This window comes from Nuphar pumila, chromosome 2 (assembly GCF_984573655.1).
Source record: "Nuphar pumila chromosome 2, dmNupPumi1.hap1.1, whole genome shotgun sequence".
Taxonomy (NCBI): domain Eukaryota; kingdom Viridiplantae; phylum Streptophyta; class Magnoliopsida; order Nymphaeales; family Nymphaeaceae; genus Nuphar; species Nuphar pumila.
The window spans coordinates 14,819,777-14,843,008 of record NC_143250.1 but is presented as its reverse complement, the minus strand read 5'-3'; the positions used below and the strand labels follow the sequence as shown (position 1 = coordinate 14,843,008).

The 23,232-nt window shown below is 37.9% G+C and overlaps 1 pseudogene across 1 annotated transcript; it reads right to left on the bottom strand.

Moving 5' to 3' along the window:
• Nucleotides 1-19,688: 19,688 nt before the first annotated feature.
• LOC149844839 (auxin-responsive protein SAUR71 pseudogene) lies at nucleotides 19,689-20,646 on the bottom strand (annotated as a pseudogene). Its single transcript, XR_016430412.1, has one exon. The product of XR_016430412.1 is annotated as an auxin-responsive protein SAUR71 pseudogene (transcript).
• Between the last annotated feature and the right edge of the window lie 2,586 nt (nucleotides 20,647-23,232).

Here is a 23,232-nt window from a genome sequence, read left to right as displayed (position 1 = left end):
ACGTCCCCCCTATGTAGGTCAGTCTGATGGGTATTCTACATTACCTAATGTGAATAAAAATCTAGAATTTTTAGCATTTAGAAACTACTCTTAAACCCAAGCTGAAAAATTCAAAAGTTTCCTATTTAAAACTTAGGGAAAACTTGCCTTTTAGTGGACTTAGATATTTTTTTTCTGTTTAAAGTCTTTTGGAAAGGGATTTCCCAAGGGTGGGATGTGCCACCCTAGTGGGCCCTCTTTCTCATACTGAAACCACTTTAAGAGGTAAGTCATTATATATACATACCTATCATATATTATATACTAATAAGAATAATGTAAAAATTAAATTATATAGGTGAAATTGGAAATAACAAATAAATAAATAATAAAAGGTGGTTTTGAAGAAAATGATTTTTTGAACTATGCATTTAGGTGAAGTTGTATGTTTTTATCAAACTATGCATTTTGGATGTGATTCTCATTTCAATATATATGCAGTTTGGAGGTTCCCTAATTGAGAAGTCTCTGAGGAAAAATTATATTGCTCAACCAGGATAAATTATGCCCAGGATGTCCCAGTAATTAGGCTTTGGTCAAAAATACCATAATTTGAGGGTTATAGCTGCTTTAATGCCAAACATAATTTTTATCATGGGTGTAGAGCTGTTTTTTATAGCCTGTGGGCAGAAAATCAAATAAATTAGAGATATGGTATTTTGGCTGATTTTTGGATATGCTGTGGGACATGTTTGTGGATCTAAAAATAATAATTTAAAAATCATATTCCTTAAATGTGAACGTCGATATCTCTTAATTTAGGAAAAATTTTGAATTATGTAAAAAATCTGGATCTAGACTATCTCAGATAGGGTCCAATTCAGAATATTTAGAAAAATATTAGTAAGGCTTTTTTTTAATGAAAATTGATTCTTTTGAAAGCCAAGACATGTAGCTATCACTAAAAAAAATTGAGAGGCTAAAACTCCTCCCTAATTGAGGCTGATGATAGTTTCTTTAAGAGACTGAATTTTGTCATGTTCTAACAGAGCAAAAAAATAGCTTTCAGTCCATGATTTATTACGACTAAACGAAATTAGATTTTTCTGAGCTATCACTTGGACTTGAAAGATAACACCTCGGGGCAACACCTAGAAACATGAAAATAAATAAATAAATAATAAAAAGTGGTTTTGAAAAAGAGAAATTTTGAAAACAAGTGGGCTAGAGTTGGAATAAGAGAAAGGAAAGTTGGAATGTAAGATAAGTATCTCCTCTATTTAAGAGGAAGGGATTCACACTCCCCCCCTTCCTCATATCTCTCATTCTTCTATTGTCTTATTTCTCTCCCCATCTCTACATCTAGGGTAGTGTGTTGGCAGTCATTGGAGTTGCAACTCAAAGCTATGATGGGAGATAAAGGCTTTAGTCACATTGGAGGAGCGATGCAGGTAGGATCCATCTTGCATATAGTCATTTATTAGGCTCAAACACATAGATCATGCATCTTGTCGATTCTATGGTATGATCTATGGGTGGATTAGACCAAGAACCCTTTGAAAAGAGTTTTAATAAGGCAAAACTATGTTCAAATGCCCTAGTTTGGAGATCAAGTACCGTAAATCACAACCATACACAATATTAGATTAATGTTTAGGTAGATCTATGTATTTTTAGCATGTTTAAATATGTTATTACTATTGTGCATGCCGTGTGATGTGATTTTTTAAATCTGAAATTTGTTTAATGGTGTTTTACAGTAAAAAGTTGGATTAAATAAAGTTTTAATGAAAACATTTTTGGATCTAGTATTGTGTTTCTGTATCATGTTAGATTTCAGTTATAAAAGCATATTTGTATGACTCTTGGTTGTTTTTAATGCTTATACATGTCTAAAACTCAAATGAATATGTTGTTGCATGTGTTTTATGAAACTATGCATTTTGGATGTGATTCTTATTTCAATATGTATGCAGTTTGAATGTTCCCTAACTGAGAAGTCTCTAAGAAAAAATTATACCACTCAACTAGGATGGGTTTTGATAAAACCCTTTAATGGGACCATATAGACATGCACGGGATGTCCCAGTAATTAGGGCTTGGTTAGAAATGCCATGGTTTGAGGGCTATGGATGGTGCAATGCCTGACAAAATTTTTGTCATGGGTGTAAAGTTGTTTCTAATAGCCTGCATGCAAAAAATCAAATAAATAGGATATATGGTGTTTTTGGCAGATTTTTTGATATGTTGTGGTTGACAAGTTTGTGGATCTAAAAAAATAATTTAAAAATCAGATTCCTTACCTGTGAACTTTGATCTCTTAATTTAGGAAAAAAATTGAATTTTGTAGAAAATTTGGATCTGGACTATCTTAGATAAGGTATGGTTCAGAATATTTAGAAAAATATTGGTAAGGATTCTTTAATGAAAATTGATTCTTTTGAAAGTGAAGACATGTAGCTATCACTGCAAAATTTGAGAGGCTGAAACTCCTCCCTAATTGAGGCTCGTAACAATTTCTTTGAGAGACTGAATTCTGTCTTGTGTTGATAGAGCAGAAAAACAAATTTCAGTCCATGATTTATTACGACAAAAAAAAATTAATTTTTTTGAGCTATCACTTACTTGAAAGATAACACTTTGAGGTATGACCTTGAATTTTTATAGGTCTGAATATGCTTTGTGTAAAGGTTTACAGTGTTGGGATCAACAAATAATTTTTTGCTATGCACAGTCTCTAGTTGGGACATGTTTACTTATAAACTTGCATTAATTGATTTTACTTGTATTTTTGCAATAATATGCACGTGGTTATCAACATGTATGGATGTATGATGTATTTTATGCTATCAAGATTATGGTATATACATGATGGAATGAACTTCATGTTAGCCTATGCTATTGGCATGTTAGATGGTCCATGTTAGTGTGCATTGGCATATATGTATTGATTATATATTTTCATGGTTCATGTTATATTTAAATGGGTCTCATGCATCATGTTAACGGGGTATGTAGTATAATAGCTTATTGCAAGTCATGTAAGCATGCATACATTGACTGGTTATGTATAATGTAAAACATGCTCAAACACACACTTTAGCCTCAAAGAGGCAGTGCTCTTGAAAAGGAGAGTACATACATTTAGTTGTTCAAATGGGCTAGAACTAGTGAGCTAATCGTTCCTGAAAGAAGTGTAGGGGTATGGGGCTCATGCCTTTTGAGGCAATGTGTTAAGCTACCAAGAGTGGAGCTTGTGGCTAAAGAGCTCAGTGCCGAGTACACACAATTTTGTAATAAGCTCAGTATAATAATACCTAATAGCCCATTTGAACCCATGCCTACCTTGTAGAGAGTAGGAGATACATACGAATGAAGGACTCAATTATATGCTTTTGGAAAGCAAAGACACCTACTTAGTCTCCTGTCGTCAGTCGTAAGGGGGCTGAATTGCTAAATAGACCTAGTTTGGAAAGTTCAGAATCTCTACAGTGTAGGAATCAATTATGTACTGGATCATTGTGAGTTCTTTCGGTTACAAACCACTCCAGTGTATGTTTGCAAACTCTTAGAATCCATGGGAGAAAATTAAACTACATGGCATAATAAACACCCCAAGTAATTATTGAGTTGAAATTATGTTCCTGAGAGTATACCCTTATAGGATAATTGAAAGAATAACAACATAATAATGTCACAATGCATTAAATAAGGTTTACAAGTATATAAATGTTTCAATGTTAATGTTAGCATAAGTGTTTATGCATTTCATGCATGGTCTTGATTACATGCATATGTTAGCATATATAGTTATACTGTATTACGATCTTGATTACTAATGTGTGTAGATACAGGTGTTACTCGAAGGGTTAATTGTGAATATCTATATGCATATGATTGTTGTTGTTGTAATCACGATCTTTGTTATATTTGCATGCTATGTTAATGAAGAGTGGATCTTGTAAAATGTTGGGCACCCAACGTTTACAATCACAAAATCCACCCCTTATTTGTCTTACTTATACTAAGTTATAGTACAGTAGGGTGCATTTTGTGGTTGTAAACGATGGGTGAGATTGTTAATCTCACTCAATATTTTACAGGATCCACTCTCACTACAAGAAAAACACTCATTAGCGACAGAAATTTATGATAGAAATATTTTGTCACAAATTTATGACAAACTAGCTAGAGAAAACTAGTCATCCATAAAATTAAAATTAGTTACGGAATTAGCGACGAAAAAATTCCATCGCTACTTAGCGACGAAAAAATTTTGTCTCAAAATCTGTCGCAAATTAGGCACAAATTAGCGACAAAATTTTTTTTCACTAATCTGTCACAAATTAGCGACGGATATCACAACAAAAACTTTCTGCTTCTAATCCGTCGCTAAGTAGCGACGTTGATTCACAATATAAAAAGGCTCATTTAGGGCACGATCTCTCTCTTCCCTCCTCTCCCCTCCTTTCTCCTCTCCAAATGCTCCTCATCGTTGCCGTCGCAGCTCAGGGCGCCGAACCCACAACCGGGGATCATCGAGCCTAGGTGATCGCTAGCATCGAGCCCAGATGATCATAGAGCCCCGAGCTCATCCTTTTCCTCCGCGGCATCCCTCGACCAGGAGACGACATCATCTTCCTCGCCCTCTTTCTCCATCCACACCACTCCGTTCACCCTCAGAGGTAACACATTGCAAATCTCTCTCTCTCTCTATGTATTTCAATGGGGTTTTCCAGTGATGGATACATGATCAAAGGAGAAAACAAAAAAAAAGTAGAGATTTTGATCTCTTAATGCTTGATATTGTTTTTCTTATGATTCAATTCCTTCAAAAGAAATGAATGAGAAACCGTATGAGGATTTTTTTTTGTATAGTCACAACAAGGTGATTTCTGTCAATTTTTTCATGATCGCCTTCAAAAAACTAAACGTTGTCATATGTAAAGTCGTCGGAGTGTAATTATCCTCTTGACTTGGAATCATTACTGGTTTATGTTAAGAGCACCGTTTTCTTTTTGTTTTTGAAGGAGTGGTTTTGATTTCCCTTAGTTTGATTCACCTGTCAATGGATTTCACATTGCAAGAATTGCCACTCTGTTTCTTCATTTTTCTGTTTTTTTTTATTCTTATCGACTTTTCCATTTAGTCTGTGGATGTTCAACAAGTAGCCGACCGTTGGTGGTGGCAAGGGGTGGGTTCTCAGGGCTCTTTCTTGACTCGAGTGTGCAAGTCTATCAATCAGTTGATTATAGTTGATCATACTTAACAATATCTCTCGTAAGTCTATCATCGATTAATCAATTGATCGATAGATCACTCCTTTCATTTTATGCATTTTTTCTTTGTAATGGCAAAAATGTGATAGTCAAGTTAAATGGGATAGGTTGCTGCTTCAACGGCTGTTTCCTCTGTGAATCTAGGTGCTGCATTGTGTCCAATTGGATCAAGTGTCCTCTCTTCTATACAAATTTGTGGGCTATAGAAAGACCAGCTTGATTCTGCTTCTTGTTTTCAATGCCATGCAACGAATTTTCAGCTCATAAGCTACTATGAATAAGTTAAAGAAGGATCTTTTATGACTTAAATATGGGATTTGCAACTTTGATAAAAAAAAAATTAGATTCCAGTCCCCAGTTTGCCTTAGGTAAAATCTGGCTAATTGTCTTCAATGGTGGGACAATTTGCAGCCGAAGAAATTTCTTCTTTGTTGACATTAGAGGGAATGTTGCTATTGTTTATTGGTTGGATGCACTGGAAGGACTATGTTTATATTGGTATGCACCATTATGCGGTAGAGTGTTCTAATTTCTTTTGGGTTATTATGCAATTGTGAAACCTGAAATCTTTTCTTTTCTTGCTTTTTTCTTCAGTGGTCCAAGCATTGAATTCTCGTAATGACCTTTTTGATCTCCAACTCACACTTAGAGTTGAAGATATGGTTTAATTGAAGCCTCCAAGTCTTTGGTTGAATGTGGAGGTAATGCTTTGATCACTCTACCAGTGTTTCACTTCCTGCATCGCTTGAATCATATTCATGCTTCGTGTCCATATTTTGTTTCCATTTTTTTTTATCTTGGTGATTCTCATAATTGCTGCATCCTCCACCAAAGCTGCTTTGTAGTTTTTTAGGAGAGTCTTGTGTAAAGTAGCTTCTTAAGTGTACATTTTGAGGGAACAGATGTAGGAATCTGGCTCTATTGGTTCTTACCATTTATGCTTTTCTTTCTTACCATTTCATGTTTGATATTTCTGATTTGTCTAATACTGTTTCTTTTCTTTCCCTTTCAGCACGATGTCTTCCATACACAGCATAAATTGAGCATGAGGGCATACATTCTTTCTATATAAAAGGGGGGTGGCGGTTAATTATATTTCATCTCCAGAAGTTGGTTTCTTGAGGAGCATTGTGTCCGATTTTAATGACACCAAGACAAAGCTAATTTTATGCTTTCCAGATTCAGGAACTATTGATCCTTCAACTAATCTAAACTATGGTTCACTCTTGAAGAACTTCACAATTATTAAGACATTTGCTTCTGGAATTCTAGTGCCAAAGAGTTTATGTGTTTGATTTTGCAAATGATAACGCTTTAAGCTATAATTACACCTATGATCCAATGGTTGAATATCTGTCTTTTGTTCGAAATACTGATTTTTCTGTTGATGGTGAACTCCAGTAGACATGGTATGTTCGAAATGTTGATTCCAATTACATGTTTATTATTATTTCAACAACATAAAGATTGAAATTATGTTGCAGCTGAGCTTGTTACAAATCAAGCACTCTTTCCAGAAGACTCTGAACTTCAACAACTATTGCCCATATTCAGGTTCTACTAGCTCACCCTTAACTTCATTAGTTGTTCCTTCTATATGAACTATACATTGCTTCAAATGGTCAGCTAGAAATTATTTTCTTTGGCTGTAGGTTGCTGGAAACTCCAAATGAAGAGGTGTGGCCTTGTGTAAGTGCACTAAAAAACTAACATGAGTACCCACAATGGAAGCCAAAGAGTTTATTAACAGCAGTTCTTGATCTTCACCCTGTTGGCCTGGATCTTCTCTGGGTATTATATGCCCCATTCCATTTTTTTCTTTTAGATCAATAAGTTCATGTTAACTCCTTGACTTACATATGTTCTCTAACATCTAGAGAACATGTTGCAATATGATCCCTCAAAAAGAATCTTTGCAAACAAGGTAATGGAGCACAATTACTTTGATGATTTGAACAAAACTCACCTTTGAGAAGTGGTTTTCTCATTGGCAGTGTGCAACCTCACCCTCTTAAGTGAGATCATTTATGGTTGGAATGGACTTGATTTGAATTTTTTTCTTTACGAGAAAATGATCATCTGTATTTTCTTTGTATGTCTTACATTTGTTTTTTGGATCTGTAGTATGTTATACTTCTAGAAACTTGATGTCTGGTCTTCTTTATTTCTTACAGTGTTTTCTTATAATCTTATAATTGCTGCTAGTGGGTTGTCCGAGGAGCAGTCAATGTAGACATTCTTGTGAACCCATCTGCAGAGGGTGGGGAAGAAGATGAAGGTGTCGATGATCAAGCTGTCAAAGTAGTGGATATTGTTGACACTTTCAGACTTCAAGTAGAGCTTGTGTGTGTGTGCATTACAGATATTGTGATGTATATATACAACTAAAAAATGCATCAAGGTTGATCATTGCATTGTTTTTTTTTCACAGGAGCAACCTTCTTTTGACAAGAAGCAGTTTGTGACTTATATGAAACATTACATTAAGTTGTTTACTCCTAAGCTGGATGGGGAGCAACAAAAACTGTTCAAGAAGCACATTGAGAGAGCAACCAAATTTCTTCTCTCTAAGCTTAGTGACCTTCAATTGTGAGCACTTTGCTTTTTTTGTTGGGTCATGCTACTTTTTAAATGAAACGATTATTGTCATGCGCAAGGTAAAATACATGCTTAAGGGATAATCACAAATTTTGACTTTTTCTTCAATTTATCACAGTTTTAAAATATTTCTTCCAAAAACAATAAAAACTTAAATAAATTATATAATGCAAGGAAGCGGCTCACTGAAAAACATATGATATGTTGACTAACCGAATAAAATTTTTTTTGTCTTGTGTGAGGTTTTTTATGGAATAAAATGTTTTACTGATGAAGCTACCTCTACTTGAATTTGCAGGTAGTGAATGCCCTTTACTATAATGCAGCTTTAAGACTCAACATATTACACAAACTTGGTGTTGCAGCAGAAGTTTTCAATCTCTGGTTCTAGATGTTGCAACAAGTTTAAAAAAGTGGTGCACCTCCTTGCAGTAAGGGGGGTCCAGGGGCTCCCCCCCGACGTGGGTCCCGCTGCGCATTCAGCGGGCGGGGGTCCAGGGGGGCACCCTTGGCAGGGGGTCGTGGGGGGCAGCGCCCTCCGAAAGATTTTTTTTGGGCTTATGTTTGAGACCTGGTATCTTATAAATCAAACCCGATTTTCTACTAGCAGCTTAGTTAAAACTACATAAAAAAACCCTATTTTTTGGTCAAATGAGGACTTTGACCTTCATTTGACTAAAAAATTCAAGGCGTGTACACCTTAGTTTGAGGCGTGCCTCACCTCGAGGTGTGTGCCTCAAGGCGTATAAGGTGCATGCCTCAAAGGTCTTTTTTTTAATTTTTTTTATTTTATGATGGATTAGCGACGAATATTATCCGTCGCTAATATTCAGTGATAGGGACCAGGAAATTGCGACCGACAATATTTGACGCTAATCCATCGCCAATCCCTCGCTAAAATGTTAAGCGACGGATTAACATTGGATATCGTCCATCACCAATCCACATTTTTCTTGTAGTGTCTCATGTTAGTGTCATGTTATGAATTAGTTGTTTATGGAAAGATGTATGCTTTGTGTGCTTATTATTTTTAGACTTATGTTGTAGGGTGTATTTTATGAGGTTGTAGTTAATGTCTTCCACTTTTAACATTTTTAGGTAACAAGCTGATTAGTGATTGCGGGAAGCTTAGGGCGACACCAGGAGAGTCATACTCTTTTTAGGGTTTTTGGAGGACTTGAGTTATTATTATTTTAGCTGTTGATTTGAGATAATGTTATTGAAATTGTAAACTCTGATTAAATGAGAGTAGTATTTTGAATTATTTCAATTAAATTAAGGCTATGATTTATTTAATTTTAGTCTTACATGTGTGAGTTGAAAATTGTAACTTGCCTAAGGCTTGAACTGTGTTTAAAAGAGTTTTCGTTGTATCCTTGAAAATCATGTAAAGAGATTTAAAAAAAAAAATCGCAAATTTTTAGTTTTAAAAATTGAGGCATTACAATAATTGCTTGAAAATGCTTTGAAAATAACATTTTTTCAAAATATCATTGCAAGCACCTCAAACAATATGGTTTAATTGAAATCATTGTTTTAAAACTCACCCAAGTCAACCCAATGGGAAACAGCAAACGACCAAGAAACAAACTGAGAAGTGTATCGGGAAATGATTGGGAGACGTTTAAGAAGAAGAAAAGTCTTAATAACATAGTTATTGAATAAAACAAAACATTAGAAACTTATATCTTACAAAAGGAAAATGCATTTCCCAAATATGGAAAACTTCCTACATATGTGAAATGTGTTTCTCATAAATTTCTTGACATTTTACAAACGTTTCGAAACGTAGTGTTTTTTGTTTCACAAACAGTTTACCTTGGAAACACATTTCCCATCCTTTTATAGTGTTTCTAGTATATCTGTATGAAACAATTAATGGAAATGCCGAATCCTTCGTATATGTAAAAGTGTCTGGTGCATATGGTTATATGGTTTCAATGACTTGAAACAAGCAAATATCTTATTGTTCCTGTCTTTTGAGTGAATCTAACGTTATAATAATATCTAAGTGGTTTGTTTGATGGGAATGGGCTTTCAAATCACCATGATCTCGTATTTGTACAGATCTTTTGCTGATTGAATAATCAACAGCAGCAGATGCGCTAGATTTTTAACAAATTGAGTATGTTGAAGGGTCAGATTGAGTCAAAACAGCTTGCACCCTATGAGTTTCAACTTTTTGAAACTCGTAGACTTATACCATATTTTTATAATTTGATTGGACCATATAAGTCATCTGCTTTATTTATGTATATTTATGACTTTTCTATTTTTTATGATGTTTTGAACTTTTTAAAAAATAAAAAATCTGAAAAAGTTGATTCAATCCAATTCGTTTCAATTCTGAATCCGCCGATTCCCTCAATCGTTTTGACAAATGATTTGGATCAAAACCGATTGACGACATTGCTTCTCATCATTTTAAACAATTTACAAAAAACCACCTAAATTTTGACTACAAATAAATGCCAAACCTTTAAACAATTACAAAAAGACACCTGGGTTAAGAAAATATTTCTCAGAAAGCTGCTTCTTTTAACTATAGTATCTTAACCACCGTTAGACTGCCGTTATCTGATAAAAAAAGAATCTTTTACCCTTAGTTATGGTGGGCCTTCTATCATTTATCCCATTTTTCTTTCGATCAAATGAGGGTTTCACCTATTGATTGGACTTCATGCTTCACTGACGTCTTCACTACAGATCTTCCTATCATCCGTCGGCGGCAAGGCAATAGTTGTTTGTGAAGGTATAGATTGAACAATGCTTGAAGCTCTTCGATAGTATAGCACCGTCACTAATGGTCATTGGAAACCACTGTCGAAGGGGAGAGGACTCTCCCTCTCTCTCTCTCTCTCTCACGCTCTTCTCTCTGATAAAAAACAATCAGATGCTCTTTCTTTTCCTCCCAGCCACTGCACTTCCTCTTGCTTCCAAATATGTATTTTCTTTGAAGTAAAGAGGTAAGTAAACCCACAGGCACCATCATTTATAGTTTATACAGGAATGATTTATTTTTCTCCATGTCTGAATACTCATATTTTTTATGTTCAGATTTCTTGATGAATTGGGTTAGTCTTTATTTTTTTGGGGTTAGTCTTTATTTTTTTTTACCATCTACGAATGCTTTTTTTTGTGGTTCTATTTAATAGGACGTGGAGATCTCTGAACGTAATTGTCAAAGAGGAGGCTTGATCTGCTCCTGGGCCCTATTGAAATTAGACGATGCAAGCGGTGGAGACTGATCTGGAAGACATGGTTGCTTACTACTTGGTGGTTTGTTTGGATGGCTCGCAATGATGCTACTTTCCGTCAAATTCCGGTCATCCTTAATCATCTTGTCCATAAAATCCTGGTTGACGTATATGCGATTTTACGTATGCATCTTAGAGATCTCTCCTTTCATCTGAACAACGTTCACTCAACGGTGGTTTCTTCTAATCCAGCGGATCCTGGTTGAGCTGGCTTTGTTGTTTGTTGCTAGCTGTCTTTAGTTTCTTTTTCTTTAGCTTTTGTTTTTTCTATATTTTAGTTTTGTTTTCTATTTTGTTCGGTTCATGGATTCAACATTTTGTTGATCTTCATGAGTATTAATGTTGATCCTCTCTCTCTCTCTCTCTCTAGCTCTCTCTCTCTCTCTCTCTATATATATATATATATATAGGGAAAGAAGTGACAAATTTGATTGAGCTATTTGGGATTTGATTTTGATATTTTTTTTTCGAAACACCACTTCTTGATTTAGAAACCTGGCACACGCGCTGGGACTAAATCTCCTAACCTATGGTGGCTCCTTCTACAGTGTAAAACCATGCCTTACCCCTCGTTCCTAGGAAGTTGCTATGCTTGGGCATGTGGAAAGAGGTGAAGACAGTGAGATTTGAACTTCAATTAGAATCTAGCGAAGACTTTGTAAAGTGTGGACCCAATAAGTATGAGTCCATTCTGCCCGCCAAGGGTGGTCTGATCTTGGCCCACGCCAACGTGAGCTCACTTTTAATTTCAAAGTCATGCACCTTCCTACTAGCACACCCAGACTAGTCATGCTTATAATGTCCTTTGGTGGGACCATGTTTTAAAGAGCCCATTCAAAAATGAAGTCTGGCTTGCTCCTGTGACTTAAGGGACAGATTCTGTATTTTGGGTGAGGAAGTTCTACAATGTAGGGACATGTTGGAAGCCATCGTACCCTTGAAAAAAGTAGCCGAGAATTGTTGCTGGCCTCCGGGTGAGAGTTCAACAAAACTTTCACCAAGAAATTTCTCTCATGGTTGACAAATATTATATCTGTACTTAATGTGTGGAAAACTTTCTCACCTAGACTAACGGGGGGCTCCGTTTGTCTGGTAGGAGCAGCTAGTGCACGTCATCTTGTGTTGGGACGTTGCAAGTTCAAATCCCCCCCCCCCCCAAAAAAAAAAAGAAAAACTTCCTCGTCTAGAAAGAAATGGCCTATTTTTTCGTGTAAGAAAACACCACGTAGGCTTGCATAAGGCGCGGGCTCATTTGTTTCAGGCCACTTCCATCCCTCCTGCCCACAGGAAAGTGCCACATTTGGGACTCCTTTGCTCGTAGGTGAAATAAACACCGCAAAAAGGTAGAAAATTTCAAGCCCACGTAAGTGGGCCCCAGCTTTTTCTCACCTCATTCATGTTTTTAAAACTTAAACCTAGGGGTGTCAACCGGTAGGGTTTGGTTCAGACCTAGGTGGAATCAGACTCTTACCATGATTTTCCAACCCATACCCAGACCCAGACCATATCAGGTTTAAACTTGAGTCTAATTGTGTCTACTATAAGAGAAACCATACCTCAACCTGATAAAAACTACATGAACCAGACCCAGACCATACTCGGTAAAATAAAAATTTTTTTTTTATCATTTTTACATTGAAAAATTGCAGGTCTTAATCGGAATTCGGGTCAGACCCGGGTCTGGTATAAAATTTCACAAAAATTGCAGGTCTTAATCCGAACCTGGGTCTTAATTGGGTCTTTTTATTTTTAACCATACCCGGACCCTATAGGGTTTGGTCCGGGTAAACCAAACCAGTTGACAGGCCTACCTAAATCCCATCATACGTCCTTCTGTGGGGAAGGTATTGCATGGGAAGGTCACAGGGGCAGGATATTTTATAAAGTAGTGTCCTTCCCATGAAGGTCCTTCCCTTCTTACGGAACGAAATAAACAAGCATCCCCAACTAAGTGAGGCCATACCTAATAAATTCTAACTTCTTTTAATATATCTGCGTACTTTTTGTGTTGGAAAATGAGTTTATCCTGGTTGTATTTCATTCATGGGAAACTGTCCACTGAATTTTTTTATGAAACTTATCCAGTGTGTATCCCACCTCAGACCTTATATGGGTCCGACCCATTTAACAGCCCTAATTTTTAGTACACCAAATGTGGTACCCGTCACTTTAAAAAGGGATAGACCCATCCTTTTCTCCTTATGAGAGAGGACCTGCCCTTGTGATTGTGAATTTCATGGTTTGTAACAAGGTTTTCTTCTTCTTTTGGATAATCCAAGGAAAAAATAACACATGTCAATGGGTCAGGTTTGGTTCGAACCCAGGTGAAATCAGACCCATACCAGATTTGTGAGGGTGGTACCGGGTCTGGATCCAAGTCTAATCGGACCCACCATAAAAAAACCATACCCTAATCCTATAAGGATTACACGAACCAGACTTGGGCTATACCCATTAAAATAATTGAAAATTTGTGGATCTTAGTCAGAACATAGGTCGGGCCTGGGTCTGATATGAAATTTCAATAACCATACCTGGCTCAGTATGTTAGTCAAACTCTGGTCTGACACAGATTCTAATCGGACCTTGTTATTTATCACCAAACCTTAATCTTTTAGGGTTTGGTACGGGTCAGGTCCAGGTCAAACCCAACTAATTGACACCCCGAATTGGCATGACCCCTGAGGTCCTTCCTGCCCACCGGGGATTACACCCACCTTCCATCTTACAGTAGGGATGGCAGTGAGGCGGGGGGACAAGGTCTCCACACCCGCCCCACCTCAAGATTAGAACCTCCATCCCCGGCGGGGATGGATTTTAACCTCCACCCCCGCCTTCATCCCCGTTTCATTTCCTCCATCCCCGGTTCAAACGGGGATGAGGCGGGGCGGGGCAGGGATGAGGCGGGGAAAAGTGGCAGGGATGGGGCGGGGCGGGGCGGGGCGGGGATGAGGTGGGGATCAGGGCGGGGCGGGGATGAGGTGGGGATCAGGGCGGGGCGGGGCAGGGCAGGGCAGGGCAGGGCAGGGAAAAGGGTACTTCCATCCCCGCCTCCATCCCCGAACGGGGATGGATTTTAACCTTCGTCCCCGCCTCCATCCTCGTTTCATACCCTTCATCCCCGGTCCAAACGGGGCGAGGCAGGGCGGGGCCCGGCTTTCCCCTGGTCCACTGCCATCCCTATCTTACAGCAAGGGATACCACCCTTGGGTTTAGAACTTGTGATGTCCTGTCAACTTGATGACATTCACAAGTCATCCCTACTAGTTGCGGGAAGCCCTTGTGGGCTTTTTTCATTTATTGTTAGGGCCTTGATGACTGTGGTCCTGTTTGGTGTTCCCAGTGTAAACTCCGAGTACTTGCCCTTGTCACCGTCGTCTGTCAATGGGTTGGATCAGGGTCAAGTCGACATCAACCGTAATCCAATCAATATAATTAATAAGCAGGGTTCAGAATTGGGTTCAAACATTTATCAAGCCAAACATGAGGAAGCCATTTCTAACTATATATTGGAAATGGTCAGGAGTTCGAACAATACTAGTGTTAGGAGACGTTCGGTTGGATCATTCAGAACCCCTTACCTGAGAAAGTGATTCTAATAGCTTGAAATCTCATGTTCAACCGAACATGAGATTTCAGGCAACCCGTGAATTTGAATCATTCCGTTTCGAAATCATGGTATCTCACGGGTTGCCCTGGGATTTAGAATCAGAATGATTTCAAAATTCTGATTTGAAATCACGGCATCTCACGGGTTGCCCTGGGTTCAATGATTTGAAATCATTCTGATTACCCTTAGTTGATATATTCCATACTTATTTGAGTTTGATATCCAACTGATTTGTCCTTCATTGGATCCCTGAGGCCTTTATAAGCTACAAATATCCAGTGCTGCACCCACAAGGGTTTGACTCAACAATGCCGAACCCACTTCCTATTTTCTTTGGATCCTCATTGTTCTCACTAGACCCGGATCTGCCCTATTGACATCCCCACCCATTAGGAACTGTGTTCTGTTTTTTTAACCCTGTGGTAAGAGATGCACACCCTGAGTATTGAACTCGTGGCATCCTTCAGTTTGAACGCCTTAAACCGACCAACCCAGCCGAATGTGAGGTGCCCTTGTGATACAGTCTTGCTTACTGTTTGTAACAAAATTCATGCTCACCGAACACTGTAGTCAAGCCTATGTCTATGGGTAATATTTTCTTCCTCTCTCTCTCTCTCTCTCACCGATTTTCAAAGTTTCCATTAAATAGACATTGAGTAAATGTTGATTTGGGAAGCTTTTCTTATTGGAATCCTTTTCACGTAAGGGTTCCTTTAACACTCAATGATTCTACATTTTTTGAGGACTTGCTAATTTGGTTATTGTCTTATTTCTTCTTTTCTATCTCTTCTTCTTGATTAGTTTCTTTACGATAAGTCTTTCTCAACATGTAAGCTAGATTCCTTGTGGGAGATCTCTCCTAATGTGTGGACCCAATCCATTTTGATGTGGGTTAGACTAGTTCCTCTAACATTCCTTCGCAAGCTCAATGGGTGGTGGGACACATGAAGCTTGAACGTAGTTCAACATAGCGAGCTGAACATGAAGGCTTCGTAAGAATGTCGGCTACTTGATCAACTGTCGAGATGTAATGAACACAAAGTTCCCGTTTGGTAAGGTGATCCCGAACAAAGTAGACATCTAGGGGGGGGGGGGGGTGCAGGGGAGAGGTGGACGGTGTGTAGATGGGTGCCTGAATAGGAGAAGTCACTGTGATGGAGTCAGGAGGAAGCAAGAGAAAACTAGGGGTTAACATGGCATTTGGCCATGGAGAGGTGTCGACTAAATGGTGGTTCATAATCAAGAAATGACTCTCATCAAAGACAATATGCCGATTAATAAAAGTTTTTTTGGTAGCAAAATTTAGATAATATAAATCCGTGTGTTGGCTGGCATATCTGAAAAAAACACACAATTCAGATATAAAATCAAGCTTGTGATGGCGATAAGGCCTCAAACATGAAAAACATGCACGCCCAAAGTCTCAAAGATCTTTATAATCGAGTTTGGTGTGAAACAATAATCTGTTGGAGACTTAAAGGATGTCACAGATTAAGGCATTTGATTGATTAAATAAACAGCGATGGCAAAATCATAGGGCCAATAGTTTTGAAGAACATCAATGTGAGCAAAAAGAGAGTTAGACTCATATCAACAAACAATGTGTCGATGTTTTCTTTCAGCATCGCCATTTTGTTCATGCATATGAGGACATGCAAAATGATGACCAATGCCACGTAAATTCAAATATTGTGACACAAACTGATATTCACTATCCCCAATCAGTATGCAAAAACTTAATTTTTTTGCCAACCAAAATTTTCAGGCCTTAAATTTTTGAAAGATTTTCAAAACTTTTTATATGTGAGCATATATATATATATATATATATATATATATATATATATATATATATATATATATATATATATATATATATATATATATATATATATATATATATATATATATATATATATATATATTGTGTATCCATAAAGTGCACATAATAATAATACCCACCATGAAAAATGATCGGAGATGAAACCCAAATATGAGAATAAATCACATCTAATGCACCTGAAATAACAATAGATGATGCAACAAAGTGAATATTATGAATTTTTTCTTGATGACAAGCCACACAAATATTATGGAAAGTTTTACTGTCATAAGGCAAGCCATGCTTATTCAAAATATGTCTAACTTAACAAAATGAAGAGTAACTAAAACGTTGATGCCATCAATCCACCGTGAACCTTTCACTACAAGAAAATCGTGGATTAGGGACAGACGCTATCCATCACTAAACTGTTTAGCGACAGATTGACGACAGATTAGCGATGGATAGAGTCCACCGTAAATTTCTGATCGCTAATTAACGACAAAACTGATCTGTCGCTACTTCCATCACTAACTTGCGATAAATGAGCGACGGACATGATTCATCGTGAGTTCATTGCTAAATAAGCACAAATTTGGTTTTGCGACGAACATAACTCGTTGCTATTTTAGCGACGGGTTAGCGACGAATATTATTCGTCGCTAATTTAGCAACGAATTAGCGGTGAATAATATCCGTCGCTAAATTTAAAAAAAAAATTGCTCTTTGTCGGGCGGTATTCCGGCAACAGCAGGTCAAACTTGTACCGCACCCCACAGGCGTTGCACAGGGTCTTAGACCCGAGCGACCTGGCCCGCCACTGCGAGGTCTTCTACACAAGGTACTGGCTGCACCTCTGAACTGACGTGCTCTTCGATGCACTCTCCAGTGCCCTCCTGACCTGATTCCTCGCTTGTCCATCCCGGCCCGCCACTGCGGGGTCTTCTGCACAAGGCAGTGGCTGCACCTCCAAATCGGGATGCTCTCCGGCGCCCTCCTGACCTGGTTCCCTCGCTTGTTTTGTTTCTTCGCTTGACCGTCGACCTGAAACCAGAACCCCCAAAAGAATCGTTAGGCCAAAAAAATAGAGGCCGAGAATGGAAAGCCATGCTCGAAAAAGAAAACCACTTACCAGGATGAAAAGCCCGTTGCCGTTAAGAACGCCGCCGAAACCGGTAAAAGAAGAGTTGTTCGAGACCGGAGAGGTCAAGCGGGCCTGGTCCTCCAGTGCCGGCGACTCCGACTCCTGTTCTTCCTCGCATTCCTTCGCCACAAACTCATCCTCGTTCGAATGCCTTGCCAAAAACATGTTTAAATCAAATGACTTTTGGGTCAGTTTAAATTTCGCACAGGCCGGGAGAGAGGAAAAATTCCGCGCCCTAGATGGGTCGGTTTAAATCGAAAAGTAGCAACGCAATTTTTCTATCACTAATTAGTGAAGAAATTTCTAATTCCCTCGCTTATTAGTGTTGGATTCGTGACAGAAAAATTTTGTAGCTCATCCATCGCGAAGTTGCAACAAAAGTTTTCCGTCACAAATTTTCGTCGCTAATTAATGTTTTTCTTGTATTGAGAATTAGCGACGAAAAAATGCCGTCGCTAATTAATGACAAAATCGCGATGAAAAACTTTTTGTCGCTAAGTTGCGGCAAAGTGTGAGACATAATTTTCTTGTCATGAATTCATCGTTGAGTAGCGACAGATTAGCGGTGAAAGTTTTTTTGTCGCGAATTAGCGATAGATTCATGACAGATTTTTTTTCGTTACTAATTTCACAAATCATTCGAATGTTAGCGACAGATAGTTTTCTCTAGCTAATTCATCGCAAATTTGCTATAAAAAAAATTCGTCGCAAATTTTCGTTGCTAATTAACATTTTTCTTGTAGTGTTTCTCCAATCAATGCCTCTTTAAGTTTGATGTCAAGATTGATCTTATAGAGCTTTTGATGATTGTGATCAAAAGTTCTTCCCATAGTTCGATCCTTCACATAACAGCCGCCGGGAAAATTACAAAAAACATATTGTTATCCGTAGTAAACTTTGTTCACGGAAAGTAAATTTTGAGTTATTTTAAGAACATGCAAAATATTATTAAAACTGAAATATAAAGAACAAACAAGAGGATCTAGTATGAGAAATTTGCAAACCTGTTCCATTTTCAACTTCACCCCTATCATGACTCAGGTATTCTAAATGCAATGATAAATTACCGAGGTAGTTGGTGACATGGTGTGTTGCTCTTACCAATCTTCACCGCTAAAGGTGATAGTCCTAGCATGATATGCTTGCGGACCACCTTGAAAAGCAGGAAATATTGATTGCGCTTCCTATCTCTATGGCCTAGTGTGTCACGTAATTGGACCAACTTTAGGATTTACCACGACCTCTAGATTGATAGTTGTTCTTTCTAGAGTTTCTCTGAATTTGATAATTATTTTGATTTCTCTAATTTTTCATTCTTTTGGGACTTGCTGATTTTGTTGTTTTCATATTGTCTTCTTTCTTCTTTTCTATCTATTCTTCATTAGTTTCTTTCACGAGAAAAGACTTCCTTGTGGGAGAGATCTAAAGACAAAAGTACCTATGTGGACCCAATCAGTGTTGATATACCTTGGATCCAGTTCCTCTAACACATAGGTACTTTTGTCTTTAGATCAATAATATCCCAACTTATCCCAGATTTTTGGATAAGCAGGTATACACCCAAGTGCCCCCCTGATATTGTGGTTGCAACTTGGAATCAGGGTATTTTTTTTGTTGCGTGCTAGAATGATATTTTCTACAGTATCTTGCTTTTCGTTATAACTGGGCATATCCAAATAACTCAAACTCATCCGAAAAAGTGGTAAAATATGGGATATTGCAGTATCATGCATAGAGAAATCATATCCAATTTTTTGAACAAACTTGATGCTTCCAACCATACCTAGAATATCAAACCATTAATTACCAAAATTTTCCCATCATAAGAGCAAATGTCTTCCTCTTTTGATCTCTCCCCTCCCCTCATTCACAATGAAATAAAACAAAAGAGCATCATCACTAAAGAGAAAAAAACAAAAAAAGGAATATATGGTGGGGGACATACAGTAATATGAAAGATCGCAAGGGTGCAGAAGAGATTACGCCAAATAAACGTGTGACAGAGAATTCCCCTTCATTCAAGATAAAATAATTACACAAAGCAGCCATGAATAATCAGAAATTACTCAAAGACTTGCCTCATCTCCGTCATATTTACATAAACCGTTCCCTCATCAAGTGACATTTTATATAAAACAACAATTGTACCTGAACTCTGAAAGTACCGAAGCTACCCTTCTCTGCCAACCACTAGATCGGATCCCAAACTCAGGCATGAGATCCAAGTATATTTTTTCTTCAATGGGGCAGAGATACATGAATTTCAACAGAAATATGAACATCAGCTCTTCATTTTCCTAGGAAATTTGAGATCCAATGTTTGTTTACCTCCCCAGATCCACTAAATAGATATGAGATCGGAGGAGTACAAACGCACGCGAACAAAATAACGGGAGAAAAATGGTGGGTCAGAGTCAAAACCCAGCAACGTCCATCTCTACGATCCTGGGGCATTTTTTGTCATTAAAATGGTGGGTCAGGAGGAGGCTTCCAAGGAGGCCAGGCGGCGGACGAGCTCGTCGAGGTCGACGCCGCCGGATCCGGCGTCCGTCCGGCGGAGAATCTCAAGGATGGAGCGGAATATTCCGGCGGGGCAGGGTATCCGGAGCACGCCCTTCTGGTTGTAGCCGTACTCTTGAGCGGAGCGGCGGAGCAGCTCGGCGAAGACAGGGTGGTTGAGGGACTCCGCCCTCACCACGAACCTCTCCATCTCCTCCCCCACGCACACCGGCAGGTAGCCCTCCGGAACCATTCCACCAACCGCCGGCGAGGCCCCACCGTCGAAAGAAGGGCGCCTATGGCCCTTCCGGTTTGGGGCGGACGAATCGGACCGGAGGAGGACGCAACTCGCCGTCGACGAGTCGGCAACTCGGGACAGCTTCCGGATGAGCTGCTTCATCTTCTTTGAATGCTCGCCTCGTTGAACCACTCTGAAAGAAGAGAGAGAGAGAGAGAGAGAGCTGTCACAAAGTGGGAGGGAGGGAGGACGGGGACGGTAGATATAAATGGTTGTAATGCTACAATGCCCATGATTTCGGACTAAATTACGATGGTGCCATGGATCCGTGACTGATTTTTTGTTGCTTAAAAAAAAAAGATAAATCAAATATATAAACCAAATATATTTGATTGGGTTACCAGATAAATTTACATCTGGTAAGTGTGAAGAACTAGTGGGATCCGAACCCTTCTGATACCTGAGTCCATACTTCGTTGGTTTTATGCTAGTGCCTTGTTACTTATGCAGTAACTATGACAGACACCATACCTCTCTCTCTCTCTCTCTCACACACACACACACACACACACATATATATATATATATATATATATATATATATATATATATATATATATATATATATATATATATATATATATATATATATATAATGAAAAGTTACCTACTCCATCGGTACCGGATGGTACCTGATTGCTTGGGATCATAAATTTTTGGTGTTTTTTTTTTTTGAAATTCAGCATGATTGATTTTCTATAAATTGATACCTGGATTATTTGATTATATTGCATGGATAGGTTTTTATAAGGTTCAAAAATCATAGTCTCCAAATACCATTTTTTTCATCCAAAATATATGATCCAAGTGTCAATTTCTTGTAAATCAATCATTGTGAACACATCTAAGGTCACAATTTAAAAAAAAAATGCCAAAAAATTTCTTAATGGATAGGGCTGGTACATTTTCTATATGGTAGGTTTTTCATTTCTCGCTATGTATGTATATATATGAGAGAGAAGGGGGATGGTCCTACCTTTTTTGTTAAGTATATTTAGGATCATGCTTTTTAGTATTTTTTGATTGGTCTTAACTATTAGATGTGTTTATCATTGCTTATTTATTAAGAAACAAGCTTTCTTTCAAGGTGATGTAAAAATATAAATATTTTATCATCAAAATTTAGTATAATATCAACCACTGATTTTATTTCACCTCTTTAAAATGCACTTTTGAGCATAAATTAAAATCTTAATCAATCACATGTTCTTCATGAACAATGATAAACATATCTATCGGTTTAGATGTAGCAAAAAATACTTGAAATCATGATTTTTGGGTAGTTCTAATGAGATCTAACAGAAAAAGAGGGGTGACCAATGTTGTCAGAATAGGTGCGTATGGCCGATACTTATGGTAACAACAAAAAATTGATATGATACTAACCTAAATTGAGTATTTTTTACTAAATATAAAAATACTTTAAATTAAAATTTTATATTATTTTAATAGCTTTAACACATGTCACATTCTGATTGACATATAATATTTTTTAAATTATTTTTTACCGATTCAAAATGATTGACTTAGAGTATCGGTATCTTTGTTGGCCAAACTATACAGGTTGGTACTCCAATGTGTGATATATATATATATATAGGGCAACTAAAATATGTTTACTGGTATGAACTAAGATTGTTATTTTTCTACTTCCTTTTGAAAATTTCACCATACAAATGTGATTTAGATGCATGGTTTTATAGAAACAGATTCTTGGACCATGGATCTTTTAAGCGTTAAAAATCAATGGTTTAAAATTTTCATAAATATTAAAACACAAAAAATCACATTTCTTGATCCGATTACGATGATCAACAATGGATTCTTAGAAAAATGGACCACGCCGAATGCAAGCATATGAAAATCTCTAATTGATACCAGCAAAACATATTCGGTTGGTAAACATATATAACTGGGTAAGGATACATTAAGGTTTTTGGTCCTGTTCTACTGCTCTAAACAAACATCATAAGGCCCGGGCAAATGCTCCACGGTCACACACCCTAGCCAGCATTAACCAGTGGCTGTCCTGAAGCTGTTCCTTGAGAGGGCTCAAGTGTAATTGAAGGTGGCAACAACGCTAAGTAGGGGCAGACAGGAAAGGGGCAACTTTCTACTCGAGAGGAGTTCAATTAAATAAGGGAATTGAAAGGGAGGGACTGGTGAGGCGTGCGAGGCGTGTAGGGTTAAGCAATGCATGTTCTTCCTTTATTAAAATAAAAAGAAAAAAAAGAAGGGAAAAGGTTAAAAGGGCAGAAAGCAAATGATAAAAAAAAGCAAATTGGTGTACGTAAACAGGTACATGGCGGGTACAATGGAAAAATGCTGAGTGCGTGATTAACGACCCCCCCTCTCTCTTTATTCTCTCTCTCTACACTTTCTCTCTCTCTAGATTTTATCTCCATCTTTCTCCCTCTTAACCTTCCTCCGTAGTCCCATTCAGTACAAATTCCGTGAAGCCCCGACGTCACCACCATCCTCTCCTCCTTTTCCGCACGTATCCTAACTTTTCTTTTCTTTTTTGACCTTTTTCCTTTCTCTTGTCAAGGGTAATGTCTTTTATACCCTTCATCATTTTGAATATGGCATCGTATCCCTCGATATTGTGTTGTGGCCCTCGTAAATGGATCGGGTTGCAGTAGGATGTAGTTAGGGCCGTCGATGGGTCGGGATTTTACCGGGTACTGAACCTAACCGAACAAGAATACTTTGGATATGAGGCATAAGATATGTTGAATATTATGTT